Here is a 21500-nt window from a genome sequence, read left to right as displayed (position 1 = left end):
GAGAAGTTCAACTATATCGTTCGATGATAACAAATATTTCTCCCTCTTTGTCTCTCTCTCTCTCTTACACACACACACACACACACACATACACATATACATACACATACATACTCTCTTGCCCTCTCACTCCAACTATCAAAGATTCAATTTGTTACTCGTTGATTCAACGTGCCTCTAGAACGCTATAGTAGTTTTCCTCGAACGACTGTAATTCCTCGAGTTAAGGTAGAAGCGGAGGTTAGAATTACCGAACGAAGAGGAGAACTTTGCTTGCTGCGGTACGTTCAATAAAGAGGGACAGAGAGAGAGAGAGAGAGAGAGAGTGTGTGTATGTGCTAAAGAGAGCGAGAGCGAGAGAGAGAGAGAGAGAGACACTTTTGGCGGGCAACTTTACTCGTATATTATGGCCGCCACGGTGTAATTGATTTTGCGCGATCGCATTAGACCGAAGGTGCATTTCGAGTCGGGAAGCGCGATATTATCACCGTCGACGTTCTAACTCCATTGTCGTTCGCGGAAATTGACGAAGTGGTGTCGTTATTAGCATGAATATTAATGCGGAATGCCAGCCAACTAGGTACCATCATGTTTGCAACTGCACATATACGCATACATAAACACAGACAGACATATACTAGATACATACAGATATAGAATATAAAGTGAAATATATACGATTTTATTACGATAAGAGAAATCTTTCAATATCTTTAATAGAACTTTTTCATTCTGGTCGAACGGCCATCGACGACCAAGAAAACGAGAAACGAGAAAGCTTTTCGAATATGTCGTGAAAGAGGATGTAGAGAAAGTGGGTGGAAGTGGGTGGTTATGGGATGGGGAATACTAGGTAGACTCGTAAAACCGGACTTCTCTAAGAAACTAAGGTTCTTTTCCTTCTATGTCAGGACGACGATCGTGAATTTATGTTTTCGATACGCTTAACGGCCTGCTGAAAAGTTTCACGAGAAAGTATTAAATATCGGCCAAAAGTTTTCCAAGAACGAACGAACGAACGAATGAACGAACGAATGAACGAAAGAAAGAAAGGAGGAATGAAAGAACGAACAAAGCTTGTAAGGAAGGGTTCACTCTGGTCATGAAAAAAAGTTTAATTACGTAGCTCGATTCGCCATATTGCTCCTTCCGCGAGAGAACATCGTCTGCTTTTGAAGCGAGGAAGTATTCACCCAACGTCGAGGGAGATATTAAAATCTATTCGCGATAGCGTTGTTTGTCGGTAAATAAAACGAAAAACCGGATTTAATCCGAGCAATTTCACGAATCTCGCGTTCGACCCTGACCAACTTCGCTCGATATTCGCGTGAAAGACAGAAAGAAGAAGAAACAACAATGAAAAAAAAAATGAAGAAAGAAAACAAATTAAAAGGAAAAAAAATGAAAAAAAAGAAAAAGAAAAGAAAAGAAAAGAAAGAAGAGAAAGAAGGATGTTTCTACATAGATTTGAAAAAGAAAATGAAGGAAGGAAGGAAGGAAGGAAAGGATATTATATAGTATACACAGAGGGTTGGTCACATTTTTCGACCATACTCTATAAGCCCTGTTATAACCGTGCCCATCCATATTTGATAAGACCACGTGTCCTTGTTCACCAACCCCATATTTTCCTCCTTCGAAGGTGGTACAACTTTTCCGTACTTTTCGCTATGAACCATCTTTGGCTTTTACTTTAAACTTTTGCCCTCGTCCTATCGAACTATTCTCTCTTCCTCTCTCTCTCTCTCTCTCTCTCTCTCTCTCTCTCTCTTTTTCTTACACACACACGTACACACAGATTTTTTTCTCCTTCCATAATTTTTTTTCTTTTCATTTTTCTTTCCCTAAGATCGCACCCTTCGTGAAACACTTCGATAAAATAAGAAAAATTATAGAGTGATAAAGAAAGAAATAATATTTGATACTTTCCCGAAAGAAATGTCAAATTATTTAGAATCTATATATATATAGTCGGGAGAAAAAGAAAAGAAGTCGATACATTTTACGAAAGCTTGCTTAGTCGAAATATCATATCGAAAATATCGTGTTCTCCTTTTTATCGTAAATATATATATATATATATTTATACATAATGTATTACATATAGTAGATACATCGGTAGTGCATTACAGGGTCAGTACCTTCGTAATCCATTGGTAAGTTCGTAAACGTTAACATGTTTTATATAACTTTGGGTAGTGGTTAAGAGGAAGAGAAACAGCAAGAGAGAGAGAGAGTAGATTGCTAGAGAAGGAACATTGAGAAACCTTCGGAGTTATCCCCAAAAACCCATTCTGTCGTCCCTTGTGTCGCGCGAACTCTCACTGCGCTCAGGATTACCGGGCACGGAGAACTTGGAGGGAATGTCTCGAAGTCTCCTTTCGAATAAATAACGGCCAAAATCCAAGCGACTCTTGACCCGAAACACATACTTCCTTTTGAACAGACACACACATAACGTACACATAAACATATAGATGTACATACACATACACATATAAACGCATACATACACATACATACATAAGGGACACGCATATATATATATGTATGTATGTATATATGTATGTATGTATGTATATGTATACACATAGACATATCTTATATATACATATATAGTAGTCCAAAAGGATAGAGAGAGAGAAATAGAATGTTGGAACGTTAAGGCCGACCGAACGAGAAGATACGAAGAGAGACGAAGAAGGCATAATGCGGAGAAACGCTTGCCACTGACTCGGGATTGCGTTTGACGACTCGCTTTGACGCGATCCTCATCCACCTTCATCCTCCACCTCCTCATCCTCCTCTTTCTCCACGTTCACGACTATACAACGTTCCGAGATTTACTCGGGGAACCTCCCTTTGTCTTTCGTTTATCGTATGCCCAACGACGATGACGACTACTACGACTACTACTCTACTATTACTACGACTATGACGATTAAAACGACTGCTACTCTCGCTGGTGTCACCTCACATTTCCTACGCGAATAATTTTAAAAGCATTCCCAACTAAGATCGTAATTGTCATGCTCCATTAAAATCCTCTTGAATAGATCGGAAATCTGAACGTGTTTCGGATAATACCTGATTACTCGTCGAATTTTCGTGTATTCTTTATGTACTATCAAGATAAATAAATACATACGTACATACATACATACGTTATATGTGTAATAAGTTGAAAGAAAAATAAAGCAATACATAATCCTCGTGGAAATCTCTCTCAAGCGACCGGTGTCCGCTTCTACATTCGTATCCGCAAATAATCGGTAAATTTTCTGTCTCTCTCTTCCGAATTGCTCTTTTCCCTCTCATTCTCTCATTTTTACTCCTATCGGTAATCAAATTCTATTGGTATCAAATACCTACTCGAATTTCTATAGTACGAAATTCACTCGTAAATCGATACGATTTAAACGTTACACTTGACGAATTTTGCTTGTATCCCCCTTTTACATAGTTTCTGAGGTAACTTTCCTGACATACTCTCACCGTGTTCCTTTAACGTTAATATTAGTTTCCGAAGGATTTAGCGAGGAAGTCGCACGCCCGAGGCTCCTTCAACCGAACCGTGATTCCCGTTATTGGTGCGTACGTTCCGCAACGCTGCTATTTACCGCGCGAATAATTAATTACCAAGCAAATATATTCAACCTTTAGCTTTAAGCTATATCCCTTTATCTCTCTCTCTCTCTCTCGTTTCTCTTAAAAAAAATTTTTATTCGTGCATCTAATTTTATTAATAACATCGATTATTACGTTCCTTTGAATGGCAAAAAAAATAAAAACATAAAATGAAAAAGTATTTGAAGAAAAAAAAATAACGAACCGATTGTATGTTCCCGTTTAATTCGTAATTTATGTTGAATCTATCGCAATTATATTTTAATATCAAAAGGCTCGTGCAATCAATTCTTTCGCACGAATAAATTTTTCTTATTCATCGTTTTCTCCTTTTCCTTCTCTTTCCTCTTCATTTTGTTATCGTTATTGTTGTTATCGTCGAGAAAAGACGAAGATAAAAAGCTCTGAATTTTACAAACGTATAGACGGAGAACCTTTCTCTAATTCGTAATTTATGTTGAATTTATTGCAATTTTATTTTTTTTTTTTTTCAATTTAATATCAAAAAGCTCGTCGCAATCAATTCTTTCGCCCGAATAAATTTTTCTTCTCCGTCGTTTTACTTTTCTTCATTTCGTTGTCGTTATTGTTGTTATCGTTGAGAAAAGACAAAGATAAGAAGTTGTGAATTTTACAAACGAATAAACGGAGAACCTTTGCACATGTACAAAATACAGAGCGTGAATGAAAAGGTGCTGCCGGCAGCCATGCAAATAGTATCGACAAGCCGTGACACTTCGGTATTGGCAATACTAGTAGGAAGATTTCAAGGTACACGAGAAAAAGAGAGAAAAAGAGAGAGAGAGAGAGAGAGAGAGAGAGAGAGAGAGAGAGAGAGAGAAAGAATCCAAAGTGTTCTTGTCTCATCCTGAAAATATATACCTATACGCGTACATATGTGTACACATATGTGTATACATATGTATATATATGTATATATATATATATATACCTATGTTCTAAAGCTACTAGGTATTATCCCTTCCATCGAACGTTCCCTTCGTACTTTCGAACCTTCCTGGTCTTTTAAGAAAGCTGAGAACATCTTTTTCCTTATCCACCTCATTATCTTCTTCTTCTTAGTAAATCAACACTAATTAACGTTTCATTAAACTTTTTTCGTTCTTCGATAGAAACTTTCAAATTGCTACAATTATCAAGGTTTTCCTAAGCGTTCTTACGTTCTTGCGAAATTGACCATTTTTCTTTCGGAGTAATATAAACAAAGTAAAAGGGTAATATAAACGAAAAATAAGACGGTATAAAAGAAAAGAAAAAGGTAAAAAAAAAAAAAACAGAATTCTGCTGATAAAAATGTGATTGATCTTATATGTAACGTGAGAAAGAAAAAAAAAAAAGGAAAAAAAGAGGAAATTATGGAAAAAATTTGCATTCGAAGAGAAGAAGAACGTGAGAAGAAGGAAAGAATAAGGGGAAGAAAAAAGTCTACGAGACCAATGGATTCTCATTCCCAATGAAAATGAGATTCAGCGTTGCGTGCATTACCGTCCGCTCCGCGTCTCTCGGCACAAGTTTTACGGTGCTCTAAAGTTTGCGGCTTCTTCTATCACGTCGTATTTCGTCCGAGTTTTCAACCTCGTCGTCTCTACTACTATTGCTAGTACCACTACCATTGCGACCATCAGTACCATCAGCATCAGTAGTACCACTACTATTACTAACAGTGGCATCTTTACCAAACCACTACCGACTGCTACTACTACTACTACTACTACTATTACTTCTACCACTACTCTACTATTCCAGCACTCATGCAACATCGAAAATTGGTCCGAAAAGTTGCGGACCGCGTTACGAAGTTATAACGATAATGTTCTATAGCGTCGCACTTAAATCGCTACAATTATGTCACGTTTAAATCCTTCGAACGGTAAAATCCTTCGTCATCGTTCTACGTTAATAAGAGAAGAAGAAAATAATATTATACATGACTGATATCCATGAAGTTCATTTACTTAATACATTTTTGACAAGGGACGAATTTCAACGTCTCTATCGTGATTTGTCGGAAGATGTGCCACGTTAGGTGGCCGAAACAAACGAAAGAACGAACGGAAGCAAGCAAGCAAGCAAGCAAGCAAGCAAGCAAGCAAGCAACCAAGCAAACAACCAAAGAGAGGAAAAACTTTTGGCACGGAAAACAAAAATATCGCTTTCGCGTTGACGCTTGACGTTTTTCTCTTTCTTCTTCTCTTTCGTTATTTCTTTCTTTCTTTCTTTCTTTCTTTTCTTTCTTTCTCAACCACTGGTGGTTACTTGCCACCGGGCATTGGCATCCCTTTTTTAGTATGCCGATGTGTGTCTCCCCTTGTTTCGAAATCTTTGATGGAAGATATTCCGTTTAAGCTATGTATGTGTAGGTACATACGTACGTATATACTTACGCTAGAGTGTATATACATAGATGTGTGCGTATGTGTGTAACTATATTCATAGAAACTCTTCACATCGAAGGGAATGTACATTTTTCTTTCAAAGAATTGCTAATTACGGTACACGTCTATATAACAAGAGAGAAACAGAAAGAGAGAGAAAAACTTGTCTCGTGAGGATTAAATGTAGACGAATAAAAAAAAAAAAAGTGTAAAAAAAGAAAAAAAGGTGGGGGAGAAAAGAAATAAGAAGAGTGTCCGATAGAACGTTAATTTTGCCTCTTCGATTGGTCGCTTTAATTTCGTCGCGTTCGAACAAGGAGACATTACTTTTCCATTACATTAGTCGGACTCTCTATCAGCTTTACTCTTCCCCTTATTCTTCTTCTCGCTTTTCTTACTTTTCCATCTTATTGACAGAGAAGCTCTCGACCTTCTAGTTTAGGAAAAAAAAAGAAAGATAGAAAGAAGAAGTTGCTTGAACGCGAGCATGATAAGGAATAAAAAAAAAGAAAGAAAGAAAGAAAGAAAGAAGGGAAGAAAGAAAGAAAAAAAAGGGGGAGAAGATACTGGAAACGTAGGTACTTTTTGTTCGACTAATTGTGCGATTAATTGGACGAACAAATTGTCCTGAAGGACGACGAGAAGTAGTCGTGAGACTATTTGAAGGAGTTTACAGAGAAGAGTAGAGAGACAAGGATAGATAGATAGATACATAGATAGATAGATAGATAGATAGATAGATAGATAGATAGATAGATAGATAGATGGATGGATAGATGGATGGATGGATGGATAGATAGGCAGATAGGTAGATACGTAGTAGTATGCTCGATAGAAGCAAGCTCCTTTAAATTATCGGCGTTACGAGTTGGGTCAAATAAATCGACATCTCTTCTATTACTTTTTCTTCTACTTTTCCTTCATCCTTCTTCTTGTTCTTGTTCTTATTCTTATTCTTGTTCGTCTGTTTCTTTTTCTTTGTAAAAGTGAGCACAAAGGAAAAGCATTTTATGGAGTCCCACGAAAGCAAGTTCCTTTCGCGATAGTCATCGAAAGGGGGTATCGTTGCTCGTTAGATTATCTTCTCCTTTGTCCATTCGTTTCTTAAGTCGTGCGATTAAGAGCTCGGATAATATAGAGGAGCGACGAAAGGAATCCAAACGAGTACTTCAAATCGAGATGAAGGAAGAAAGGAAGGAAGGAAGGAAGGAAGGAAGGAAGGAAGGAAAGAAAAGGAGGTAATGCTTCTGAAAAGAAAAAGAGAAAGAGAAAGTAAACGAAACGTAATAGAAAGAGAGAGAGGGGGGGGGGAAGTCCATCGCAAAAGAACTTTTCACGAATCGTCAGTACTTACTGCATTGCAGTCACCAAAGTCGCCCTCTTCCTATTTTCTTCCTACAGGATGCTACGACGTGGAAAACGAATGCCTCTGATAATTAAACCTTTGCCTGTAGAAAAGCATGTTCCAGAAAGAGAGATAGAGAGGTAGAGAGAAAGAGAGGGAGAGGGAGAGGGAGATAGACGATAGAAGAGAAAAGCCGATGCGAACGTTTTTGCACCCGCGTAATTTTGATTAATAGCAAGTGGAAGATGAAACTCGCATTTCCCTTGCTTTCCATCTAGAGAGCATCGAAACATAAAATGTACGCAGGTACAGCTTCGAAATTCGTTATACGATCTCAACGTTTTTCTACACGTTTCTTCTCTTGTCCACTTTTCTGGTCTCACTATCCTGCCATTTCAGCTACCCTAAAAACTTCCCATCCTCTTCTCACTATTCCATCCAGTTTTTCTCATCGAGGAACGAAATTACCCTTTTCCTTCTCTACGATATCCTTTATCCCGGCGAAAAGAGAACGAATAAAAAATCGCCCTTCACGAGCGAGAATATCTTTTCCCGTTTGAAACGTCGGAGTTGTAACGAGGTTGCTCATTATTTCGTATGGCGCATTTCATTAAAAAACTTTTACGTCGGCGCGCGAAAAAAAAGGACTTTTCCGAAAGAGCGTGCGTGGATGGTCCGTCAGGAGGAGTGAGAGAGAAAGAGAAAGAAAAATAGTGATAGAAAGATAATACTATTATACAATATATATGATATTTATAATGGTATTATATATATCATATGTACTATTTTTATATATAATATCTTTAAATATATATGTATACATACATACATAATTATATATATAATTTTTGTTTCGATATATACATATATATATATATTTTGGTACATATGTATATATATATGTATATATGTATATATATGCAGAAAGAAAAAAAGAGAGAGGGAAATGTCAAAAACATAGTATAAATATCGCACTCGATATCGAATTTCTAACTTTCGATATAGAAGCTTACACGATTGTAAATAATCGGCTTTGTTTCTGCTATATCTATCGCGAAAATGTTTTGTTACCTGAGAAAATAATATCTCACTAATAATTTAAATAGATAGGTATACACAGAAATATAAAATACACATATGCATGCATATCATGTCTCAACGTTAATACGCGTGTCGTTATAAATCAGAAACTTATTTGCTTGCTATTATTAATCCCGAAAAGGTAATCCGAAACCTGCAGCATCGAAGAGGAACGATAAAGAGATAGTAAAAAGAGAGAATGAGAGAAAGAGAGAATGCTTGTGAATGTATTCGCGCGCGTACACTTTGCTTCGTTAAACCGATAAAGCGTCGTCTATAATCCGATACGTCAAACGCATTTAAACCGCTCACTCGCCGTGACGGCCGTTCGGCTCAACGACATAACGCTTATATCTATGGTCCAATCATTGGCCACTATTTAGACGTAACCCAAATATAATGCGCCAGATTGAATTTCGCTAATCAAATTTTCATCTCGTTGACCGCGACTACAAAAGCATAAATGTCGTTCTGACTTTTATTGTTTATCTGATTTGATACGTAAGTACGTTTATATGCGCAAGTTATCTATCATGTTTTCTATCTGCTAAAAAAAAAAAAATAAGAAGAAAAGAGAATTGCAATTAAAAAAATAGTTTCTAAAATAATCGAAAGATCATCCATCACGTACTATCTATAAATATATTTAAAAAATATATATATATGTATACAGAGAGAGAGAGAGAGATAAAAATAAAAAATTATTGTTGTCCGAAGAAAGATAAATTTTTACAAAAACATTTTTTTCGAATAGGTATAATTATTGCACGAGACAAAACAAAATAAATAAAAAAATAAAAAGTAACAAAAAAACGAGGGAAAAAAATTATTCCATGATTTCGAAATTTTCATTGTAGCTGGATACAGATATGAGTGTATATATATGAGTATATATATATATCGCGTGAAAAAAAACGCACAGATAAAAACGATAGGAAATTCGATAGATAACGAGGAGGAAGAAGAACAAAAAAGAGAGAAAAAGAGATAGATAGAGGAGAAAGAAGCAGTATCGTAGAATAATTTATAATAAACATCGCTTCAAATTCATGAAGAATATTTCAACGAGAAGATCATACATAATTAATAAGTCGCTTGACTAGACACTGTTGTTAGATGATATAGAACGTTTCAAAGAGTCGAGGAGATCGGACAAGGAGAATCGTTTAACTTCCTCAAACGATTTTTATATATTGTTACCTCTTTTTTTTTTCTTCTTTGTGCAAATACATGTACATACAATATATTCTTTTTTTCTTATTGTTCTTTTTTTTTTTGTCATTCAATAGAGACACCATAAAATAGCTAACGAAGGGAAAAGAGATACTTGAAAACTAGATAAACGAGGAGATAATAAAAAGAAGAGATTATGTTTTACACCGATGTTTTATATCAAGGACGTAAACCTTCGAACGACAATAATAGAAACGATGAGGAATAATTTTTCGCGAGTCACCTCTCGATGTGTTAGATATTCTTTTAGTATTTATTCGTAGCTAACGAGAGAGACAGAGACAAAAACAGAGAGAGAGAGAGAAACAGAGAGAGAGAGACAGAGAGAGAGAGAGAGAGAGAGAGAGAGAGAGAGAGAGAGAGAACAGTGGTGGTTCTTTCCACAGGGGAAAGATCGATGCACTCGCGGGATATATCCCAGAGGCAGATGGTTTCGATGGTCGTTAGTCGGTCGAGAGCTCTACAGTGAAAACTTTCTCTACCATCGAACATCCAAGTCCTTCTCCAGTGGATTCTCCTTTTTTTTTTCCTTTTCCTTTTCCTTTTTCTTTTTCTTTTTTGCTCTTCTATTTTTTTCTCCTTCCCATCTTTTCATACCCCTACTGGAGTTGGTGCCACGAAGAACGAACGAATGAACGAATGAACGAATGAACGAACTCTGTCACTGTCTCTGTCTCTGTATCTGTCTCTCATTCTGATCTTCCTCTCCTTGCCATTCTCTGTCTATCTACCTAACAGCGCGTTCGTTAGGTTTTTTAACGATCGATTTTTAAAACAGCGAATGCTCACGAAATTTTTTTCTACCTTGCCTTGTGTGTCCATTCGAGCCAACAGCGCCACACTATTTTAACGGGCCAACTATTACCAACAATGGCCTCGGTGGAGAACGAAAAACGGAAAGTCGATAAACATGGGAAAATATGAAAGATAGGAGAGAGAGAGAGAGAGAGAGAGAGAGAGAGAAAGTGAGAAGGATAAAGAAGAAAAGAGAGAAAGAAAGAGAGAGAGAGAGAGAGATTTCGAATCGTCCTATCAGCCCGACGAAATTTTCGAAATACCAAACGTTGCAAAGCGAGCTTGAACTCTGCTTTATCGCGCGTGCACTCTCCTAATGGTTTAATTTATTATACGAACGAGCTGTTACTGTATAACTTGTAGCATCGTTACGAGAAACAACAAGCAAAGAGAAAGAGAAAGAGGAATAGAAAGAGAAATAAAAAAAGAAAAAGAAATATAAAGAGATTGAGAGAGAGAGAGAGAGAGAGAGAGAGAGAGAGAGAGAGAGAGAAGAGAAAGAGAAAGGGAGACGGATAACGCACCGAAGTTAAAACTTTCGTCGTACTTTTTACATTCGTTATCGAGTTTCCGCGCGTTGCTTCCGCGCTGCGAAATGCTTCGTTCGATATTTAGCATTAACTTTCTTCGTTCGTTTCGTTCTTTGTCCTACGCGGCAGCGACTAATTCAACGAAATATATCGTCGGAAATGTTCTCGTCTCTCTTTCGTAACCAGCGGAAAACCGACGTTACGACGGCGAAACCGTGTCGGTCGTTGCAAAGCACCAACGACATAGCGAAAAAAATAAAGTTAAAGTACTTTTTGTCCTTCCGTTGAAATAAAAAGAAGGAAAGAGAGAGAAAGAGAGAAAAAATAGAGAAAAAGAGAGAGAGAGAGAGAGAGAGAGAGAGAGAGAGACAGGGGGAAGGGGAACGATAGAACGATAGAGACAGACAGACAGAAAGAAAGAAAGAAAAAAAAATAAAAAAGAGAGAGAGAGAAAAAATTTTCCTCTTGGTTGTCGATGGTGAAACAGAAAGAAAGAAAGAAAGAGAAAAAGAAAAAGAAAGAAAGGGTATAACATCGGGAATAAAGGAAGTACTACTACTACTACTACTACTATTACTACTATTACTATACTACTACTACAACTACTATTACTACTGCTACTGCTACTCGTACTACTATTACTATTACACTACTATGGGGTATATTCGTACGATCGATGAACGGCAAAATATCCGAAGTTGGTTGCTTTTGAGGCCTCGTTAATTCGTCCGAAAAGCTTCGATACGAAAAGTTTGTCCTCCTTTGACGTCCCTGTCCGCTTTTATTTTCTTTTCGCTTGCCCACTACCCTTCTATCTTTCATCCGTCCGCGAAAAATGTATGTATTCTATCTTTCTTTCTTTCTTTCTTTTTCTTTCTTTCTTTCTTTCTCTCTCTCTCTCTCTCTCTCTCTCTCTCTCTCTCTCTCTCTGTCTTTATTCCTTTCCATTTTTCTTTCTTCTTCGAAAGATACGCAGCTACATTCATCGAACTATTCGCAGAGACTTTCGATATCGTCTTCCTCTGGGCAAAAGAAGAATAGTCGTCCGTGTCGAACGTGGACCACTTCGTGAAAACGGTAAAAGAAGAAAATCGCGATATATAACGTCGGTATAATCAGATATGGACGCTGAGATAGATCGGTTTTATCGCGTACACGTTACACGTTATACTGTACTAGTTCAGTGAAAAATGTTGTCAAGATTTACGAGCACCGTGACGGTTCTCCGAATTTCGTTCGAATCATAAATAAACGTATAAAAAAATATATATATTCTACTACGTGTACGCGAGAGAAAGAGGAAGAGAGAGGAATAGGAAAGAAATGGAGTAGGACGGGAAATCATACACACTCGTACGTACGTACGTACGTACGTACACATATAGATCGTATATCATCTCGTGGTTGGACACTTGAAAAGTTAGAAACATTAAGGTAACAAGGCACGACGATCGAAGGCGACAAAAATGTCGACTAAAAGGGAATAAACTCGTAGCTGTAACGTCCCGACTATGAGGACGCATCGTCCTTTAGTGCCGCTTCGTGAATAAGTGGAGCGCGGGATAAAAGCAAAGTTGGTAAGTGTATAATTAACAGGCGCGCGAGAACGTTAAGCGAGTTCAAACTCGAGAGAGTATTCAAGAGATGAGAGAAGGTGACGAAAGTGGGATAGGTACATCTTATTACGAACACCTGGGACAAGTTGGTCCTTAGGCGCGATGTCACAAAATTGTCATCAAGAGATAAGGAAAGAGATAGAGAAAGAAAGAAAGAAAGAGAGAAAGAAAAACAGAGAGAGAGAGAGAAGAAAGAAAAAGGAAAATTTCATTTACTGTCTTTTTAAATCGTACCACCTCTGACGACGATACAATTACAGCCATTGCTTTCTTTTACAGAGTAACAACATCAACAAAGAATACCATTGTCCATTCCTTTGCCTTCTCTTTTTTCTTCCAATTTCCTTTCGATCATCCCCTTCTTCTTTTCTATCCTTTAACCGACGAAGCTCTCAACGAAATTCCACACGTGTCTCTAATCCACGACCTATCGTCTAACCAACGCTTCGTAAAATCTAGCAACGTTCTCTCGGCACTCTACGAGATAATACCCCACACGTCCTCTATCCTATAACGCTAACCTCCGATAAGCACCGACGATAATAACGATAATAACGTTTCCCGAGTTACGCAGGATAGATAGAAAAGGGAAGACAATATCTTGCATCTAACAGGGCCTCGGTCGAGCTAATAACACACCGGCGAAATAATCCTACTGGCGAAATATCGAAACACTCGAAATGGAATGTCCAACCTACTGTAAACCTACTAACATGAAAAAAAAAGAAACGTTCGAAACTTTTTCACTCAACCGTTATAAAGCATTTTGTATATCCAAAAGGAGCCTAATGTCGTTCGAGTAGACTACAGTAGAGTAGTGCAGAGGAGGAAGAGATGAGATGAGAAGAGAAGAGAAGAGAAGAGAAGAGAATAGAAAAGAAGAGAAGAGCAGAGGATCGCTTCGTGTCGAGGAAAGGGAAAAGACGAGTGGATATGACGCGGAGAAAAATTCCATGACGGGCTACATATCCAGCCTACCCCTTTTCTCTAACTCTCTTCCTCTCGTTTCGTCTCTTCGCTCGGTTTCCCGCCCATTCCATCAGGCAACCGGCGTTACCAGACGTCTACATTGCCCGACGACGTCGGCATCGTTCACGGAAATGCTACGCTGAAAAAAGCTTTCTCTTTCGCGAAGGAAAAGAGCCGTACCTACTAGCGAGTGGAGAAGGGACTTTGAAAACGTGTGTTAGAGAGAGAGAGAGAGAAAGGAGTGAGTAACGTAGCTCGTGGTTTCGAGGGATGAAAGTGAAAAGAGAAGGGGTAGGAAAAACGACATGGTACAGGCCACGTTAGTGGAATTCGCGAGCGATTCTCCGCGAAAAATGTGACACCACCACTACCACCACTATCATCACCACCAGTATCACCACAACCATTACCAAAACTATCATTACTATCACCGTCGTCGTCGTTGTCCTCGTCGTCGTCGTTGTCGTCGTTGTCGTCGTTGTCGTTGTCGATCGACGACGATATCTCGTAATAGAAGGTAGCCTATATTTCATCGGAGTGTCTACCTTTTACAAATATTTCTTCCGTTTGATATTTTTCCATTTCTTTCTTTCGTGAACAATCGTATATCTCGAAGTAAGTGATTTTTATCACACGGTCTACAAAGTTGAATGTTCGTTTTCAAAACAAAAGATAAGATCTGTCTCTCTCTTTCTCTTTCTTTCTTTCTCTCTCTCTCTCTCTCTCTCTCTCTCTCTCTCTCTCTCTCTCTCTCTCTCTCTCTCTCTCTTTCTGTAGTAGTTCTCTGACACAGTGCTTTTTTTCTCTTCTCTCTTTATTTTTCTTTTCTTTTTCCAATTTCGTTAACGCGTTGACCAAAGGGGAGAGACAAAAGGACAAAAGACGAAAGAAAAAGAAGGAAAAAGGGAAAGAAGCAACTTACATTTTATCGTTTGATCTGAAGTTTGAAAATGGACAAAATTCTCTATAAAGAAAATTAACAAAATTCTCTAAATTCTCTAAAGAGAGTCTTACAATTTTTAATAACTCTCAGACATTCATACTTGTCGTTCTTCTTTTTTTCTTTCTTTCTTTATTTTTTTTTTTACCGAATTGAGCTTATAAAAATAATTAGAGAGAAAAAAGAGAAAAAGTGCAGGAAAAAGAGAGCGTGCAGGCGGGCTGGATAGAGAGGAGAGAAAAAAAAGGAATAAATAAAAAAAGAGAGAGAGAGAGAGAGAGAAAATAAAAACGTGCTTCAGTACTCGAAGAAATAGGTAGGTATGTATAATATCTTCCCTATCATTTTCGCATAAACACGTGCCTTGAACCGTGTAAAGGATGTTTCAACATCGGCAAGGTATTTCCATCTCGTTGATGTGCATCTACGGAACGCGCTTCATCGGTCGTAATAGCTTGTATTCGCGCCTCGCATTTACCTTTGCACGCGATCGTCCGTTTCTGATATATCCTATAGGCTCTTTCTCTCTCTCTCTCTCTTTCACCTGCGGATTTGCATTTATGGACAACTGGCACAAAGCCGCGAGAATTCGCATCCTCTTTCGCAATATATAGAGTTTGGCTTGGCTTCATCGGCTTATCGTACGAACGTTTGTACATTCTCTCATATCCGCAACATACGATTTCATGTGTCTTTTAATTATCATGTTAATATGTACTTACATAAGTATTAATCAACTAGTTCGTCGAGTACCTAGACAATGCCAATGTGTTTCGAGTTGGTTTAATAAATTTTCAAACTTTCTCTCTCTATTCATCTGTATATCTATCTATCTGTCTCTATCTGTCTCTCTCTCTCTCTCTCTCTCTCTCTCTCTCTCTCTCTCTCTCTCTCTCTGTACATATCTATCCGTCTTTATCTCTTCCACCATTTAAGAAAACTCTCATGGGACACTCGCTAAATTTTCAAATTAAAACCGACCGCCGTCGGCGCTGTATGAAAACTTGGAAAATCCATTTCCCATCCGCCCCTCCTATCCCCTATATTCTCATTGAGGGATTAAATCTTAATCGGCCTTTGGTCGTAGTAATTAGCCATAGCAGAGACAATGCAACACCTCCATTTTGTACACGGTAATTCCTATGTATACATAATATATACCTATATTATACATGTACATGTACATAATATATATATATATATATATATATATGTATGTATTATGTACATTGTATTACTATCGATGTATATTTTTACAAACCAATTCGAAATATCGTCTTTGTAATTTCTACCTAGTTCTTTCGATATGCAATTCTCTCTCTCTCTCTCTCTCTCTCTCTCTCTCTCTCTCTCTCTCTCTCTCTCTCTTGCCCTTTTTCTTTCTCTTTCTCACTCGACAAACGAACAGAGAATAAATTAATTTTCCATGTTTCGAAGGAAGATTGGCGAGGACTATTACATTTGCTATACGCTTGGAGGTTAATTAACAAGAAAGAGATATAGAGGTAGAAATACATACATACATATATATATAGAAAGAGATAGACAGATAGACAGACAGACAGACAGACAGAAAGAGAGAGAGAGAGAGAGAGAGAGAGAGAGAGAGAAAATGCCGACAGAATCACTTTCCAGCGAATTAAACTGCGACTAATGCCGAGTAACCACGAAGATAAAACGTCGTCGAAATTCTTCTTCTCACTCTCCTCTCTCTCTCTCTCTCTCTCTCTCTCTCTCTCTCTCTCTATCTATCTATCTATCTATATATATATATGTATCTATCTCTCTCTCTCCCTCTCTCTTTATTTCTCTTTCCACGAATACTTTTTTCCTTTCCCTACGCTTCTATGCGTTTCCTTCTCTTTCTTTCATTTTTTCTTCCTTCCCTCATTTCTCTCATTTTTTTTAATGCGGATCATTTTAATTACGCTCCTCCATTTTAATTACCACACTCGGACAAGTCAGGTAACGCGGTTGCATCGCTAATCAACTTAAACGAGTAGCGTTTCATTGTTTCGCTACTAGAGAGACAGAAACAGACAGAGAAAAAGGGAGAAAGACGAGGGGTCGAAAAATGGCTGATATTTAAAAATACCGTATAATCGCAATATTTCGTTGGAATTTCATTTGCAAACGTTGAAGGGAAGAGACACCATTCGTTGGTCCGTTCATTCGTTTCTTCCTTCTTTCGTTTTCTCACTTTCTTCTTCGTTATTTTTCTCTTTTTATCAATCTATTTATTTTACTTTCGAAAAAAAAAGAAAAGAAAAGGTTACTCAGTTCGAAAAGATACACGATTAAAACTATCTTTCATCCATACTTACTTTGACTTGGACAATGTATTATATTATCTTTCTCTCTCCCTCTCTCTCTCTCTCTCTCTCTCTCTCTCTCTTTTCCTCTCTTTTCTTTCTTTCTTTCTTACTTTCATAGGAATTTATAGAACAGGACGTCGACGTAAACGTGTCCCACGACAGACGTCGTTACTCGGGCAAACTCATTGTCGGTTCGAAACTTTGCCTTTCGTTTCGCTTAGAAGACGAAGAAAGCATCTTTTGAACGTGTTGTGGAATGAGAGAATCAGAAGAGAAAGAGAAAGAAAGATGAGAAAGAGAGAGAGAGAGAGAGAGAGAGAGAAAATCTATTTGTAGTATTACGGAGTTTTCGCCCCGGGTATTTTCCTACATTTACCAACTCCTAGCGTTTCTCTACTCGCTCGAAATACGACACATTTGCATTATATAATATATATATATATATATACACACACATATATATACAATATATTATAATATATATAATATATATATACACACGCATATCAAATATATACAAAGCTTGTATCGTAACTATGACATGTAGAATCGCGACCGGTAGTGATTCTGCATAAACGAATAAAAAGCTCGCAATATCGATTTCCTAAATTAAAGAGATCAAAGAAAGAAAGACTTGGATTATTATTGTGAGAACATTCTTTCGATCAATCATCATTTTCACGGTTGGTATTCTTCTCTTTTTCTCTTTCTCTTTCTCTTCCTCTATCTCTATCTCTCTCTTTCTCTCTCTCTCTTCCTATCTTTCTCTTTCCTTCTTTCTCTTTTTCTCCCACTTTTTTCCTATTTTCTTCTCTCCCAACACCATCAGGGAAAATCACGTCCCGATGGAAAAAGCATAAGCCCCCGTTATCGAACAAAATTCTACCGAAAAAGCTCATAACTCCGCACAATTTTCTCCACCAACAGATTTTTGTTTTATGACGTTGGCAGATTGGCAACCAGAATGAAAATCGAAACAATTTCGGTAAATTCTTATCGACGATTCGTTTCGTGGCCTCGTTTATTTATTACTTTCCAAAGTAATATACATGCACATGATCGAATCGTTTATTTATCTGTTTTCCCTATCGCATTAATTGATAATATCATATGCACGGGAACGATGAAAATTTTTATATACATTATTTACATCCGCGTGAATCCTCGATTTGCTCGTCGAGAATAATTTATAGACTTGAAAATAAAATTCAATAATCGATATTGGAAAAATTCACGATAGGCGATTCCTTTAAAAATGAACGTTTCGAACTGATACGGAGATATAAAAAAAAAAAGAAAAAGTAAAGAGAGAGAGAGAGAGAGAGAGAGAGAGAAAAAAAAAAAAACAAAAGGAAGAAAAACGGAAAAAAGAGGGAGAAGAAGAAGAAGAAGAAAAAGAAAAAGAAAATAGAAAACAAATAAAAAATAAAAATGAAAGAGAAATAGGATGAAAAAGAAGAAAAAAAAGAAAAAAGAAAGAAAGAAAGAAAGAAAAGAGATTGTTCAAGTTACGAGAGATTGGTTCGACCGTTATCGAGCGTTCTACCGTACATTTAAGATGATTATCGACGAGCGTCAAAGTGGAATGCGGGTAGCGGATTCCGCTTCGATTTTCGACGGAAGTTTAAACGCACGAACTTTAACCTGCATGAGGGACAATGTCAGAAAGAGAGTACCAGCGTATTCTACTCTTCTCTCTCTTCTATCTCTATTTCTATCTCTATCTCTATCTCTATGAGTCCGCTCCTATATATATATACATGTATATATCTCTTTCTCTCTCTTTATCTTTCTCCAAGTCAGGACTTCTCAAAGATAATCGAGCGATTATTTGTCGTGGCACGAGTAATTATCCATCATCTTCATCTTTAAAGAGGACAAAGATTTCGTCGGAACTTCCATCAAACTTTTCCTATCGATTTCGCCGTTATAGACGATCTTTCAAAACGAAACGACAGCTCGCAAATGGAGAACTTGATGGATGATCCCCGAGGTGGTTATAATTATTCGATATTTACGTTCGTACTATGTATATCCACGAAATTAGAGCAACATTGTCCGATAATTTTAACGAACTAATAATTATTTCGTTCTTAGTAAAATTGAAAAAAAAAAGAAAAAAGAAAAAAATAAGAAAGCAAGGGAAGAAAGAAGAAAAAAGAGAGAGAGAGAGAGAGAACAACACTTTACGAGCACATTTTTCTGTTTTTAAAAAAGTTCTCATTATTCTTGGCACGGAAAGCGAGTACTCTGACGCAAAGTGAATTATTAAAAAGAAAGAGAGAGAAGAAAGAGAGAGAGAGAGCGAAAGAAAAAAAAAACGACTAACTAAGTACACTTTAATCGTCAAACAGCAGTAACAGGAGAAGACACCTTTGCTTGTTCATCGTCGCTCCTATGTATTACGCGTAAATTTTCGCATCCTTCCCAACCTGTTGAGTAACGCGTCTGTTATAATGCAAAAATCCGAGTAAATTTATTTTATTCTACGCATCGATCGGTGGACGCTTGAATTTTGAAACGCGACAAGTCACATTCATATGCGTTCATGAGTTCGCAACGAATATTCGTCGAAATTAAATTATTCTCATGAATAAAGAAGGTATGTATATGTATGGAAGGGAAAAAAAAACTCCAAAAAAAAAATAAATAAAGAGAGAGAGAGAGAGAGAGATAGAAAGAGAGAAAAAGATTAAAATTAAAATTAAAATTCTTCGAAAAGGCGAAATCACGTGAGAAATGCATCGATAAAAATTAACGCTTAGTATACATATATAATAATGCTTCTCTCTCTGTCTCTCTCTTTCTCATTCTTCGGGAAGATAAATTGCAGGACGTTACGTGACAAAAGCCGTGATGCGAAAGTACGTTTTTCGCTGGAACGTAGGTGAGCCCTCTACGTAGTGAAAGCACTCCTAATGACTTGCTACGGGAACAAAAACAACAGGAGGGCTGGAGCTTTTACCGCGACAGATCCTCATAAAAGTTTCCGTCCACGAGGGACAACAACTTCCCTTTTAGCAGCTTCGATCGGGCTGTTTGGCCGTGTTTAATTACGTCGATTAAAGCGTCCCGTGTCACCGCAAAGCGGTTCTCATGAACATCGACCATGGACCTATCTTTGTCCCTCGAGGGAGGAAGCCAGGATTCGACCTTATCTCTGTATGTCTCTTGCTCTCTCTCTCTCTGTCTCTGCCTATCCCCCTCCCTCTCTCTTTCTCTCTCTCTCTTTCTAGTCTAGTAGAAACCCTAATACGAAGAGCCAAGGCTGCACGTGATAGGTCAATCGGTTCGTAGAATCGAACTCTGATCGACATCGAAGAACCAACCTGCCGTGCACGTTCCTACCGTCGAAAGTTCTCTCTCTCTCTCTCTCTCTCTCTCTATCTGTCTGTCTCTCTTTCTCTTTCGGTCTCCCTCTACTATCGATTCACGTGTCCATCGGTGTCCACACTCGACCGATTTAGCCGAAATCCCTTCTCGCGCTCCAACTCGAGAAAATGATGTGCCCCAATCCGGACCCAATCGATTCTCCGCACCTTCTTCTTTCCGAGACAGGAAAAAGTATTGTAAATTCGTTAAGAGAGAGAGAGAGAGAGAGAGAGAGAGAGAGAGAGAGAGAGAGAGAGAGAAATGTCGAAGACATCTATCGAAGATCGAAAGGAGAAAGAAAAAGTAACTAGATCGAGTTTATCGATTAGCCATTACCATCGATTTCGAAAAGTTTCCTTACTAGTTCGACAAGGGAAGGACCGAATCTTTCTAAATTCTAAAAGCTGGATATTCTTATCGATCGACGAAGAATGTCGCTCGAGTGCACCGATTTATACGATCGACCACTCTCCTCTTTCTCTCTCTCGATTTCTAACACGCTTCATCGGGCTTCGAAGTCCGAAGTGAAATTTGCTTCGTTCCATAAACGGTAAACTCGTATCGGTATCTTTTCTAAAAAGGATAAAAACGATTAATTCGGAAAGATTTGTTACAGAGAAATACGCCGACGACCGAACGAGAAAATCATTTTCCATCGTGATAAAAAAATAAAAAAAAACAAAAATAAATAAATAAATAAATAAATAAATAAAAAGGAGAAAAAAGAAAAATCGCGGAGAAATAAACAAACAAAGGAGAAAAGAAAAGATAAAAATATACGCGAGAGAAAATAGAGATTGAATCTTAATGGTAACAGAGAAGAAGAAAGAACTGCTCTCTGTGTTGTCGTAGGAATTGGGGGAAAAAAAAAAAAAAAAAAATTAGATTGATTCGTCACAGTCTAGAACGATCGAGCGAGTCAATTTAACTCAACTCTTCTATCAATTCACCTCGCGTACGACGCAAAGCGTGAATTTAAACGAGAGAAATCACGAACGATTCGAGCCCATAGAGTCCGTTCCCTTTTTGTAATCATAATCAATCGATCTCTTTTAATTCGGGCAATCTCATTAGTTTCGAACGATCGACGCCGAGCACGTAGATGGAGGCTGATCAAAGAGTAAATCCCGGCGAATCTCGTAACTGACTCTGATCATCGTTAAATCAGGATTATCCACTCGAAATACTTGAAGGGCTCTGACGGGCTCGATTGCTAACGATCGGAAGATTAATTTCGCGGCCAATCAACGTTTCAAGGACGAACTCGAAGAAACGAAACGAT

At 37.8% G+C, this 21500-nt stretch overlaps 1 protein-coding gene across 5 annotated transcripts in view; it reads left to right on the top strand.

The window, feature by feature from the left end:
- Positions 1–21500, top strand: part of LOC127064342 (uncharacterized) — a 42170-nt gene that overhangs the window by 8013 nt on the left and 12657 nt on the right. Inside the window, exon 2 of one of the 5 annotated variants that reach the window (XM_050995290.1) lies at positions 2108–2156. The exons of 2 other annotated variants lie outside the window; for them this stretch is intronic. The gene's annotated coding sequence lies outside the window, so the exon portion shown is untranslated. Of the gene's footprint in view, positions 1–2107; positions 2157–8599; positions 8950–12342; positions 12584–21500 lie in introns of those variants that run through there. 2 more of the 5 variants (XM_050995308.1, XM_050995299.1) reach the window with 2 other exon arrangements.

Source organism: Vespula vulgaris, chromosome 1, assembly GCF_905475345.1.
Source record: "Vespula vulgaris chromosome 1, iyVesVulg1.1, whole genome shotgun sequence".
NCBI classification, from domain to species: Eukaryota; Metazoa; Arthropoda; class Insecta; order Hymenoptera; family Vespidae; genus Vespula; species Vespula vulgaris.
The sequence above is the reverse complement of the archived record's forward strand: the minus strand, read 5'-3'. Positions and strand labels throughout refer to the sequence as shown.